General features: G+C 34.8%; 1 pseudogene; it reads left to right on the top strand.

The window, feature by feature from the left end:
- Positions 1 to 9474: 9474 nt before the first annotated feature.
- LOC131078982 (citrate synthase 4, mitochondrial-like) lies at positions 9475 to 12770 on the top strand (annotated as a pseudogene).
- The last annotated feature ends 225 nt before the right edge of the window (positions 12771 to 12995 follow it).

Here is a 12995-nt window from a genome sequence, read left to right as displayed (position 1 = left end):
GCCTTGAGGAGCCAACTGATGGTGAATCTTGAGGCAATCAAGAAAGATAAGAAGTTGAGGTTTAAATTTGGATAACTTATTCTTGGTTTATTCTTTTATTTTTAAAATTATTTCCTCAGCATAGGTGATTTGCAATGGATTGTTGGTACCCTTGCATTACTTTAGATGTTTTATAACATTTCATGGGGTTATTTTAAAGAGTTTCAAAAGAAAATGCATGCTAGAGAGCGAATATCGACAGAAGTTGTGAACCAATATGAAGATACTATCAGCTTCATGGTTGACACTGACACTTATTTGATGGAAGCATTTATTTCTAGAACCAGATGGGTAATGCCCATGGGATATGAGGTAGACAAGGATCTACTAGTTGCATATGTTGAACATCTACTAGGGCCACCAATAGATACAACTGTAGAAAGATTTGATACATATAAATAGAAGTCACTACAAGTGCATTCTGAATTGCAAAAACCAGTGATAGCAAAGAAGGTTAGGAAGGAAGTTGAAACTTTTGTTGAGTAGGTAGGCTTCACCAAAGAGAAGATTGTGGCAAAAAGGGATAAACATGCAAAAGAAGAAGGTGGTACATCAAATTTACCAACTGGTACTCCCACCGGTGTTAAGACAAGAGTTGGTAAAGGAAAAGTTACTAAGAAAAAGAAACAAGAAGAGGCTAAGGTGAAACCAATTGAATCACAAATTGAAAAATCATTGATAATTCAGTTTGAAAGGAAAGGCAAGATAGTTGATCATCCTATTGCACTGGTACAAGCAAGAAAGAGGAAGAAACAAAAACATCAAAAACCAGTAGATGGGGAGGAAACTAAGTCTGATGAAGATAAGAAATAACATAAAGCTAGTGCTAAAAAGCCTAAGACAACTAGTAAGGGAAAATCTCCTAAAAAACCTTTGACACTTGAAGATTCTTTTAGCAGAATGGTTAGAATCATTAAGGATTATGGGGTATACAAAGGATTAAACACATTATTTATTTATTTATCTAAAAGCCAATAAAGAGAGCTTGAAGATACAGTCATCTTTAGTATGAACAAATTTAATAAAGCCCTCATTGAGTTACAAGGGCAGATTTCTAGATCTTTGTATACTTTAATTGATGCAAGGTGGCAGGTTGTTATCAATCTAGACAAATAATTTATTGATTATACCCTTAAGAACTTGCAACCAGAAGTCAGTGAAGAGGATATTGAAGCAATAAAGGTTAATATGAAATCATCTTTTAGATTTAGAAAGAGATTAACAAGAATGTTAATAGGAGAGACCAAATCAGTCCAGAAGGAGACTAAGATTCTGATAAAAAAGGCTTTAGGTCTCATCCCGGATGAAGAAGAGGAAAAAGATAAACAAGATGAGGAAGACAGTTCCATGAGGCTAAAGGGAGAAGAACCTCCTAAGGGTGTCAAGATCATAGATCTTGAATCAAATAACAAGTATATGCAAGATGATCCTATTGACACTAAACCAATAATTATAGAAGATGATGATGATACCGATAATGCTGAAAATAATGCCACTGATAATGTTTATGAAATTTAGGATGTTGATGTACAGGATGTGGACATAGAGATGGCTCATCAACAACATGAACAAGAATAGGTTGAAGAGAAAGAAGGAGATAAGATCTCTAATGAGCACTCAGTGACTACACAGCTTACAGATACCCAAACACCACTGGTAAGTGTAAGTGTAAATAGTCAAAAGGATAAAATAGATTAAAAGAAGGATGAAGAAGCACTAATACATGAAAAAATTCTTGAAATTCAACCTCCACCAATCAAAGACAACACAAAAGAAGATAAGACAGAAAAAAAGAAATATGAGTGTAATGGTGGGTGAAAAATGTGTGAATGAGAGATCAAGAGGAAAGATACTCTTTCCCTCCAAAGAGAGATGATAATTTCACTACGGATTCCCTTCAAACACTTTTCATGCATTACATTGGAAGAGGGGGAAAGATTCACTAGATTCAACCTCCAAAGAAGAAGATTGAATTCTGAATGAAATGATATAAGAGTGATAAGGAAACCCCTCTTCATGGAATGGAAAGGAATTGATTGAATTGTGTATTAATACTAAGAAAAAAGTGACAAAGAACTCAATAAAAATTAAGATCAAAGTCTAGGATGAAGCTATGCACCTAGATCTAGCAGTAATATGTCGAGATGATGACACCCTACAAATTTGAGAGAAAGCTGTCCAGACCATGCAGAAATGTGCATGGTCCTCCGAAAAATCTGTGAAATGAAAAGGGTTTTTCCGCCTCTGCAAATGGAGTCCAAATTCAAAATTCTAGCTGCACACCTACAACCTACACATAGAAAAGAGAGGAAAATAGGTTGGGATTGGGGGTTTGCCTTCAGGTCAAAACCCAGTTTTGGAATTAATCAGATGATGAAAGAAATTACTTGCAAGTAAATGTAAATGAAAGACTGAAATGTAATCACCTCAAGGGAGGTTGTAATAGAAATGTTGATAGAATTTCTTGTATGAAGTTGAATGTTGAAATGGATCTCCTCTTCAATGGTTGAATCATTAACTTGAATGCAACACCTAGCCTTGAAGGGAAACTTGAGATGCTCAATGCTTGAATGCTTGAATGCATCATCTCATGTGTCCGAACTTATCCTTCCTTTCACAAATGAGAGGGTAAGTGCAACATTTATACTCATCAATTAGGGTTAATGAAACTGATTTTCATCACAGACTCACATTGGGGAAGGTTTCCTGTCCAATACACAACCTACAATGTAGGGTTTGGAAGGTCCTACCCCAAAATAGGGCAAGGGTCAAAGGCTCCATGCCCCTATCCTAGGAGGATAAGGGTGACATGCACCTATCCTACCCTTCTTTCCAAGACAAAATGCAGGTTAGGCAATGTAGGGAGTGAGGAAGATGCAGTTTTCAGGAGTTGAGTTGTCTCTTGTGTTCGATCAGACTTGGGGATTCAATTTTGCATGTGTGAGGACCCTAATGTGGTCAAAAATTGTGAGGGTCATGATTTTATGACACCACAATGAGAAAAAAGAGGAACAGAGGAAAACAAAGCAAGATAAAATAGAGGATAAAAAGATAATACTATCTCTTGTCCAAGAAGAAAATCAGTGGTGATGATAATGATGATGACTATGTGAGCATTAAAGGTCCTATTGATATGCAAAATTTAAGTTCTTCTCAATTCATGGAGATTGCACAAGCAATGCAAGCTAGAGCTCAAAAGAAGAGAATGCAGGAATAATAGAGAGAGGTAGAAACTATCAGAACAATAGTTGATATCTAGTCTAGTCTCCTACCAAAGACTGATACTAAAATTTTTGTTACTCCCATTGACAAAATTGGAGAGTTGGTTATCAATATTAGAGAGAACCTCAATACTTTTGAAGATGCATCATACATATCAATTGAAAAGGACAACAAGAAGAAAAGGATAGAACAACTGATGTCTGAGATAGATAAAGGTAAGGTAGCCCTCACAATTAATAAAGACCTTTTGAAGACCAGATTGGAAAATAGAGGAAATATTTTGGCTACTATTTCCAAATTTTAATTATTTTTTTCTGACTTAAGGAAGAAAAGAGATGATGTTGAGAAGGAGCTTGAAGTGTTAAGTGAAGGATTCAAATCGGTGACTGACTCATTACTACGTTTAGGTAGATTTGTTGTAGATTTACAACATAAATTTAAGATGTATGAATATGAATAGGCTAAATGAGTAAGATGTTTGCAAGAGCTCCAGACTCAATTAATTCCTAAGGTTGAAATTCTAGAGCAAGCTTACAAAGAGTTGGAGACAATTTTAGCTAAACTCGAGATGAGCACAGTTGATGCAATGGAGGAATTAGCAGGGAAAATAAAGACACATGTTGATATTTCTAACAGACTTTTGAAAATTTGGGATAACGACTTGAAATAGTTGAAGTCTAATTTCAGTGGTGCATTTTCTAGAATTGCTTTGTAATAGACTTTTGTATCTACATATGCTATGTAGTTTTTGATACAAATTTTGATGTAACATGTATATATCTTTCATGTATTTTACTTCTTTATTTGGCATTGTTTTCAAAGAGGGAGTAGTAGTTTAAGAGTCAAAATTTTGCATGTAATTCTAATGGGGGGTATGTAGTATGATTCTATGTCATTAAGTAATTTTTTTTTTGCACACTTAGTTGACAAAATTTTCCTAAGTGTTGCCATCAATGCCAAAGGGAGAGAATGTTGGCATTTGAACTAAACCGGTAATAATTTTTTGCTTGATGCAATTGATACATGTCTAATTTGTCAATGATGGGATTCTTGAGTGATGACTTAGTTTTATGTTGTCATTGATGGAAACTATGTTTTTATAGTCATCGGAGTCTTGTAGACCAATTGGTAAGGTTTAACCAGTAGTAAAGATAGTTTAACAGAGAATAGGTATTTAGGACTTCAACCGGTAAATTGTAGATAGTATTATATTCTAACAACTGGCACAAGAAATTCATGAAGAATTAGATGATGTGGTTTTTCAGAAATGTTGAAGAGTAGTAGATTGACTTATGTTCATTACTGCATGAGCTGATTTGATCGAATGAATGAGATTTGATTGACAGAGAAGATATTCTGATAGATAGTTAATCGATAGTGATGAAAATCACTTAGATCGGTAAACCAACATAGGATTTAGTTTGTTATGATGGTGGATGACCTTTGCAAGGCATGCAATGCAAGTTTGTCTAGATTCATTGAACATGAGAAATTGTTTCAAGTTTGTAGCCGACTAAATGATGTTTATTAAATGTGTGACGAAGTATGAAGTTTGTGTATGCATGTACGAGAGAGATCATTAGTGAATTTTGTATTTTTGATTGTGTGGTGATTAGAGAAGTTCTGTGATGAAGTATTGGTGATGTTTTGTGGATCATAAGTGGATCTTATCAAACATTGAAGGTGTTACATGAAGATATTTTGACTATTGTTATCCTAACAGTTGCAGTAGTAAAATCCCCTCATGGGGCAGGTCCTAATAGGCCTTAATCTTGTAAATCCCCTAGTAGGTTAGCTCTCAAACATAGTGGTAAATCCTCTCATGAGGTAGATCCTAACAAGTCTTAGCTCCTAAAATGGCTTATCTTTGAAATCCCTTAACTGGGTGACTCTCAACCGAGTCTACTCCTATCAGTAACAAGACATCACACTTGTAAGACCTTAACTGGTCAAGATTTCTATTCTGCAGATAGTGATGTTGTGGGTACTAACTCCCACCATGGTTTTTCCCTTTTTGGTTTTCCACATATAAATTTATTATGTTATGTGGAATTTACTTTATTGGGTGATTGCATATGTGGTGATATTTCTTGTATGCCTATTGAGTTTCAAGTTGGTAAAATTGATAATCAGATTTGTATTGTTCTTACTTGCACCAATTCACCCACCCTCTTAGTGCCTTATAAGTTCATCACTTTTCCTAACTAATGTCACATTATATATTAAAAAATTGAATTTTCGCAATTGAATATGCATCTCCTAAATGAATTACAATTATAACTAATTTATAGGAGCCGATATTATATTTAAATCTATGCTATTGTTATTAGATTTATATTTTGAATCATAAAGAGAATTCCAAAATTTAACCATATATATAAAATAAGTATTGATAGTTATAGAATGAAACCCTCTATTATCTTTTCCATATTTTTTGCATACATATAGTGTTATAGGAATGCCATAACTTTTTTATATTGTTAGTCTTATAATCGCATGTATGAATATAGGTACAATCCCAAAACATGAGATCCCATAGTGTCACCCAAGTCTCTCTAGTCTCCATGAGCCTATACCAATCAATTAATAATAACTTAAAATGAAAATATTGCAAAATCATGAAGCTCCAAGTAAATGACTAATAAAAAAAACTAAAGAGAAATAACAACACCTTATGAAAGACACACAGGTCCTCCATGGCACCAAGGGGTCACCATAAGGTCATCCATCATCAAATGAAAAATATATCCTCACGGCTAAAGATCCTATTAAATCATGTAACCAATATTTCTAGACATCATGATAATAATCTCCTAATTTAAGATCCTCCACTGCTCCAACAAGATCAAAGAACAAATCAACCCACAATATCCAAACCAATAAGATACAATTTCACATCCTTTGTCAATAGAACCAAAGATGTCTAACTCTCATTATAACCTGAAGGAAAAATCCAAGAGCTCCACATGAAACCAACATCCATTGCAAAAGATCATCCATCTTCTAATCAAAGATTATCCATGGCTCATAATACACAACAACTTAGAACCAAAATCATGAATCAAAGAAGATAGAACACATTATGTAGTTGTATAAAGATCTCACTGAAAGAGATATCCAACTATACATGGATCAGGAATAACATTATTGTTGAAACTCCACTTAAAGTGAAAAAATCTTCTCATGCATCATAATCTACTGCTAAGACTCATATGATTAACAATTCCAAGAAACTCCCAAACATTATTTTCTCACTACAATCAACATACCAATGTAGTAATGGTGATCAATAAAAAGGCCAACCAAACCAAATCCTGATTAGACAATTTACAAGATCTGCACATATACAACATGTCAAAGAAGAAATATAAAAAATAGTGCTTCAATCTCAAACTAATGAAAGATTCAATCCTATATAAATATCTTGCATAAAAGTGATAATTAGGCATAACATGAGGATTCTAAGCATCAAACACTAGAATCACTAATAGATTTGATTTTCCAAACAAAACCAAATAAGAGTAACCTAGATCAATAAGAACCTTCCAATATGCCATACAAACCTCCAATTGTCTCCATTTAAAACACCCTAAATCTAGTCACATACCATAGATCTATATACAATATGTTTAAGTTAACATATAAAACCTACAAAAACATCTCCTTAAATTTAAAATCCATTTAAACATCTAGACATTCACTTTATAAATGTCATCTGAACAATAAAAATGTGATAGATCTACAAAACCCAAAAGATGAAAATAAGATATCACTACAACCCAACAAAGGAAAGGAAAGTTGTTCAGGAGTTGAAAGCATAAGAAACATATCTACTCAACTCACAAAAAAATTATTGGCTTATCTTCCAATTCTTTCAAGTAACCATGGGCTAAAACCACGAATCCTATGTAAGCCCTTCATTCCATACTCCAAATAACTAGTGTATCTCAAGGTGACTAGGATGTCAATACTCATCCAACATGAACACATTTTCACTTTATATGACCATGAGATAAAGGAAAAAAACTACCAAACAAGAGGAAACATATGTATCATCAAACTTCACAAAGATCCATAAGTGTAACGAACTCTATGAAGATTCATAAGCATGAGCTTCAAATGCCCAACATAGATCACATTTATAATATCCATGGTTTCTATTCTCACAAATATGGAAAAAAAACATAACTCACAGATCATTTATGGAATACCCAAAATCCTTCCAACAACATTTAATTCATTCTAAATTATTCTCACAAGCTTTCCATGCTAAGAAACCAAAAATACATTAATATCAAAAATAAATAACCATGAGCTTTAATATCAATTATTGAAAAATAAACAAGTTCAATACCAAAGATTATGAAACTAATCTTAATCCAATAAACTAATCAAAGGATGATATTCAAGCCTTGAATATAAGTAGCATGAACATCAAAAAATCACATGCAATTTTGAAATAAGGTTCCCTTAATTGTAGAAATCCTATGATTAGGTCATTCTTCTTTATGATGTAAAAAGTTAGCCTATTAACCATACTAATAATCTTATCTTATGTGAACTTATTATAGAAATAAACATTGATTAACATTAGCATAAGATAGCAGAAATAATAAATAAATCAACAACATAACATCCACACATAACACAAGATTTGCATGGATAAACCCTTGTAGGAAAAAACTCCACAAAGAAGAAAGGATAAACATGTATCAACACCAATTAAATTTCTTACAATACAGTCACTTCCATTATCCTCTTTATATCCACTATAGTAGCACCTATCTATATGTGAATAACCTCTTTATCCTTCCCATCCAACCTTTGTTTCTGTAGAGAAATCTACATTCAACTATTCTACAATCTAGTTACTCCGTCTAATCTATGCGCAAAGGATAAATTTATAGAATGGCAAGAGCTCCAAAACTACCAATTAATGTTTCCAAAGGAGCCTCTTCATTCCTCACAATAACAACCCTTAAAATGAATTTACATAACTCAGAAAGACACCAATTTAGCTTCTAATACTTTTCATCCAACTTAGGCACCAATTCTTGCTAGATAAACATTACATTAAATGTAATAAATGAATGGATACTAAGGGATACCTATTTCCTCTTCGATGCTCCCACTTGGAGAAGACCATAGATCAATCATTTTCACTTCCCGTGTCATCAAATATTTATTGTAGGCATTAATGAGTTGGGAAAACAATATTAAATTATTATCTTCACAACCCACTTTTACTACTACTAGTATAACCCATAAGCCCTTAGGAATACATTACAAATATTAGTGAAATAAATATCACAAATTGCTTTCTCAATACATCCTACTTCACTTAGGACACTTTCCAAGGATATTAGAACCATTAAATTGTATTTCTAAGGTGGAGAGTGTTGCAAGGTGTGTACCCCTGGTCTCCTTGTGCTATGTTGTGCATCACTCAGGTTTATGACATGGTTTAACCACCTCCAGTGGTTTCTATAAGTCTAGTGATTGTATTGGGCATTAACAGGTTGAGATATTTTGGTGAAAGGCAATCACACTTATAACAAGTGGTATCAAAGCTTTCTCATAGGTTCAAACCCCTCTCTTGCACTTGGGGGGGATTGTTTCAAGGTGTGTGCCCTTGGTCTCCTTGTGTTGTGCAGAGCAGTGCTCAGGTTTGTGACATGGATTAGCCACCTCATGTGGATTCTATAAGTCTAGTAGTTGTATCAAACATTAATAGGTTGACCTTTTGGTGCAATCAGAACCACATGTGCAATAGACAACACATTAACCCTAATACAACCTTCATTTTACTAGTATGATCCTATGCTATTTATACTAAATAGATGACAATGAAAATAATAGAAACTAGAGAATAAACTAGTTGATGTGGATATGAAAATTTAAAATTAAATGTGGAGGCTATAAATAAAAATTTAAGTAGAATTTTGGGAGTATGCAACTCCATTAATTCCTCTTAGTTAGGAGTCCTAATCTAACTCTTGAGATTTCCATATATAAAATACTAATATTATTCTAAAAAATCCAATCTCCAACCCAATCTCCCAAATAGAGATTAGTGCATTAAATATGTCATCCAAACAATGGAAATGTGACAAATCAACAAAACCCAAAAGCTAAAACTAAGAGATCATGGTAACCCAACAAAGGAAGGGAAATAGGATGGCAAACTTTCTAGGAGTAGGAGCAAGAGCTAACATGAGAGAATGTTCAGATTTGAATTTGAATGGCCTTGGTGCGGGTTTCCTGCGTATTGGGAGTCTAGGGAATTCTCATGTGACTCGCCCCACCGATTTGGTTCCTAGTCCCTCAGATGGGGCCTCAAATGATACATGGGATGGTGGTACCAAGCATAATATTGCCAATGGTAAATCTATCATCTCCAACAAACCTGGTGGTGTTGAGGGCCCCAACAACAAGATTCCATTTGTGGAGTGCAATAAGAAATGCACGCTGACTTGGAGTATGGTTCTTGCTCCATCTCTATCTCAGACTATATTATGGATTAGAATATGGCTCACATGAACTTAGTCTTAGTGGGTAAATTAATTCAACCATATCCCAATATTCAGGCTGTTGGATCCTGGGTGTCTAGAAAATGGAAGTGTAAGGGTCAAATTGATGTTGTTGCTATGGCTTGTGGCTTCTTCTCTTTTCCATTCTCCTATGAATAAGATCTTCAATCTATTTTGGTGAGAGGTCCCTGGATCCTAGGAAAAGCCTCATTGGCCCTCAAAAAGTGGGAACTAGGTTTTAACCTCAAAGATTGGGAATGCAATGAAGCCCCAATCTGGGTCAGATTGCCAGGTTTACCCATGGATTTATGGGGAGAAGAGATATTTGTGGGTATTGCAACTTGTTTTGGTGAGCTAATTTCATTTGACCCAATGATTGCAACAAAAAGACATTTGGTTGATGCCAGATTGTGTGTCAATGTCAAACAGTCTATTGAGACTCATTAAATTTGAGTCAAGTTTTGAGCCCCACTTCAAAATTTTGATATTGCATTTTCAGAAAGGCACCTAATCTCATTCAGGTGGCCTAGTTAGAGAGAGGGTAAAATGGAGGCAATTGATTTTTAGGGGGTAAGGATTGGGAAGTATTTCCTACACCTTTTATTTGTCCTATGAAGTGATGTGCAACTTTTAGATTTCAGTTTGGATCAATTTATCAGGAACCCATTTCAAGGGGTGAGCTGAAAGTGCATTTTAGGTGCAAATGTAGATTTTACCAAGTAGCCTAATTTGAGTGTTTAAACCTTTTTCCCTATTGATTTTCATGGAAAAATTCAAAATGGATTCAATTCTATGAATAAAGGTGAGGCAACATGCAAATTTTCAAGTCCTTATGAATCCATTTGCTCAGTTTTCAAAGCTCGATCTATTTGCAGTTTGTATGTTTTGACAAGTCCCTACTTTAGGACCTAGTCGGAGCCCTATTTTGCATAAGTGTAAAAGTTGCCTCAGCAAGTGTCATGAAGAAATGTTTTTTCCAAGTTATTTTTGGTATAAATGAAAAGCTATGTTTCAAGTTTCAAGCCTCTACCAATCCGTTTGATCAGTTTTCAAAAGGGTTTCTTAGGCCATATGTTTCAGTGATTTGTACTTTCATTGCTATATCAGTTAATGTAGCTATTGTCATGAGGATACCATTTGCACCCAGTCAGAATTTTGGTTGAACTGAGTATTCTAAGTCTTGTTTTTGAGGGTCTACGGAGGTTGTTTGATATTTTTAAGAAAGGCATCATGAGTTGCCTATGCATTAACTTCATCAGGTCTGCAGTGTCGACAAAGCCAATTGGTCATTTTTGACAATTAATATCTCTTCACTTGGGATTCTTCTAGAGAAACCATTTGGTAGACTTAATTCTTGTATATTAGAGTACACACCTGTTAGATGGTGTGGTCCAAAAAGGTGTTTTGACAAGCTTGAAAATTACGTCTTTGCGATTAAATGCAAAAATGTGGTGCAGGCGCCTGAAAGTTGCAAAACTCAGTTTGATGATCCAAAAATGATGTCTATCATTTCTGGAGTTAAGTTTAAGGTTCCTGAGGTATTTTAGAGGTTAGTTGCATGAAAACAAAAAAATTTTAGTCATACCCACTTTGGGGCCCAACCTGACCTATAGCTTCATGTTGTTTTTTGAATCAAGGTTTGACAATATAGCTCAAATGAAGGAGATCATTGTCATATAGATTTTTCATAGTCTATAAAGACATGAATGATGTGCATTTGGTGCTCTCTATTGTCATGGTTTTGAAACTTAGGTATGCATTGTATGTATTCCATTGATTGTGTCTTGTATTTCTACAGGTCCTTCACAATCCCTAAGAACCATCAAAATAGAAGCTACAATATATAGAGAATGGGGTGTGGCATTGTAAAAGGATAAAAACATTAGCAAGTGCAAATTGGCAGTTCACATGGCATGGTGGTAAGAGCAGCATGTAGAAAATCCCAAGTTAATGCAATTAATAGATGTTTCCCCTCCTTCTGTCGTGGTGTGGCGTGGGTTTTAGTCTTCTGCAAATTCAAATGCCTCCCTCTTCTCCCTTTGCGTGAGCTTGTTGAAGAAGCATATAAAACTTCCAAGCCAATGCAATATGGTGGTGCATAGCATGTGGTAAAGGGTTTAGAAACTCAAAGAAAATGCAAATTTGGCAAATTAAAACTAGTGACTCCTCTACGTGGGGGTTTTCAAACTGCACCAAATGCAAAGTGCATGGTAGATGGCCTGAAATCAAAGGCAATGCTGCAGCAGCATTTATAACTTTTACTTCAAATGCCATTGATAGGTTCGAAGTGAGTTCTAAAAGGCATTTAAAAAAGGAAGCCCAAAGACAAAGTATTGGGAAAACATGTGAGGATTCCCTAAATCTCATTGCGCAAGTGCCAATTGTTGCCGCTTATATATACTGAAGGATTTTCAAGAATGGAAAATTTATTCCTCCAGAAGGGACTCTTGATTATGGTGCATATTTTGCTCACATGCTTGGTTTTGATGATAAAAAATTGCAATGAATTAATGAGATTATATATTACCATTCACAATGATCATGAAGGAGGGAACGTAAGTACTCATATAGTTCTTCTAGTTGGGAGTCCACTGGCAGATCCATATCTTGCATTTGCAACTATTATGAATGGCCTAGCAGAGCCTCTCCATGGTTTAGCAAATTAGAAAGTCTTGCGCAGGAGTAAATCTGTTGTTGTACAAAATCGGTATAGATGTTAGTCGTGATCAACTTAAGGATTATGTTTGGAAGACATCAAAAGGTGGACAGGTCATTCCTGGTTTTGGTCATGAAGTCCTACATAGAACTGATCCAAGATATATATGTCAAAGGGAATTTCCATTAAAGCACATGCCTGATGATCCCTTGTTTAAGTTGGTTTCAAAACTATTTGAGGTTGTTCCACCCATTCTCACAGAGCTAGGGAAGGTGAAGAATCTGTGGCCTTGTTTCAATCATCATGGTTGTTATGTCACATAAATTCCATGACCGAAATATAAAGAAGGCACAAAATGAAATTTCAAGAAAATGCAATAATGGCAGCCCTTTATAAATGGAGGAGCATTCATTGAATCTTTAGCAAATGTAAATCTGAAAACCCACGTGACTTTGCCAATGTCCTCCCTGTGCAGTGTTTGGTGAAAAGATATCAGAAAATGTTCAAGAAAACACCATTAAAACTCAAGGGAAAAGCTCAGAAACACA

The sequence above is a fragment of the Cryptomeria japonica genome, chromosome 8 (genome assembly GCF_030272615.1).
Source record: "Cryptomeria japonica chromosome 8, Sugi_1.0, whole genome shotgun sequence".
Taxonomy (NCBI): domain Eukaryota; kingdom Viridiplantae; phylum Streptophyta; class Pinopsida; order Cupressales; family Cupressaceae; genus Cryptomeria; species Cryptomeria japonica.
Note: the sequence above shows the minus strand (reverse complement) of the source record. Positions and strands in the feature narration are given on the sequence as shown.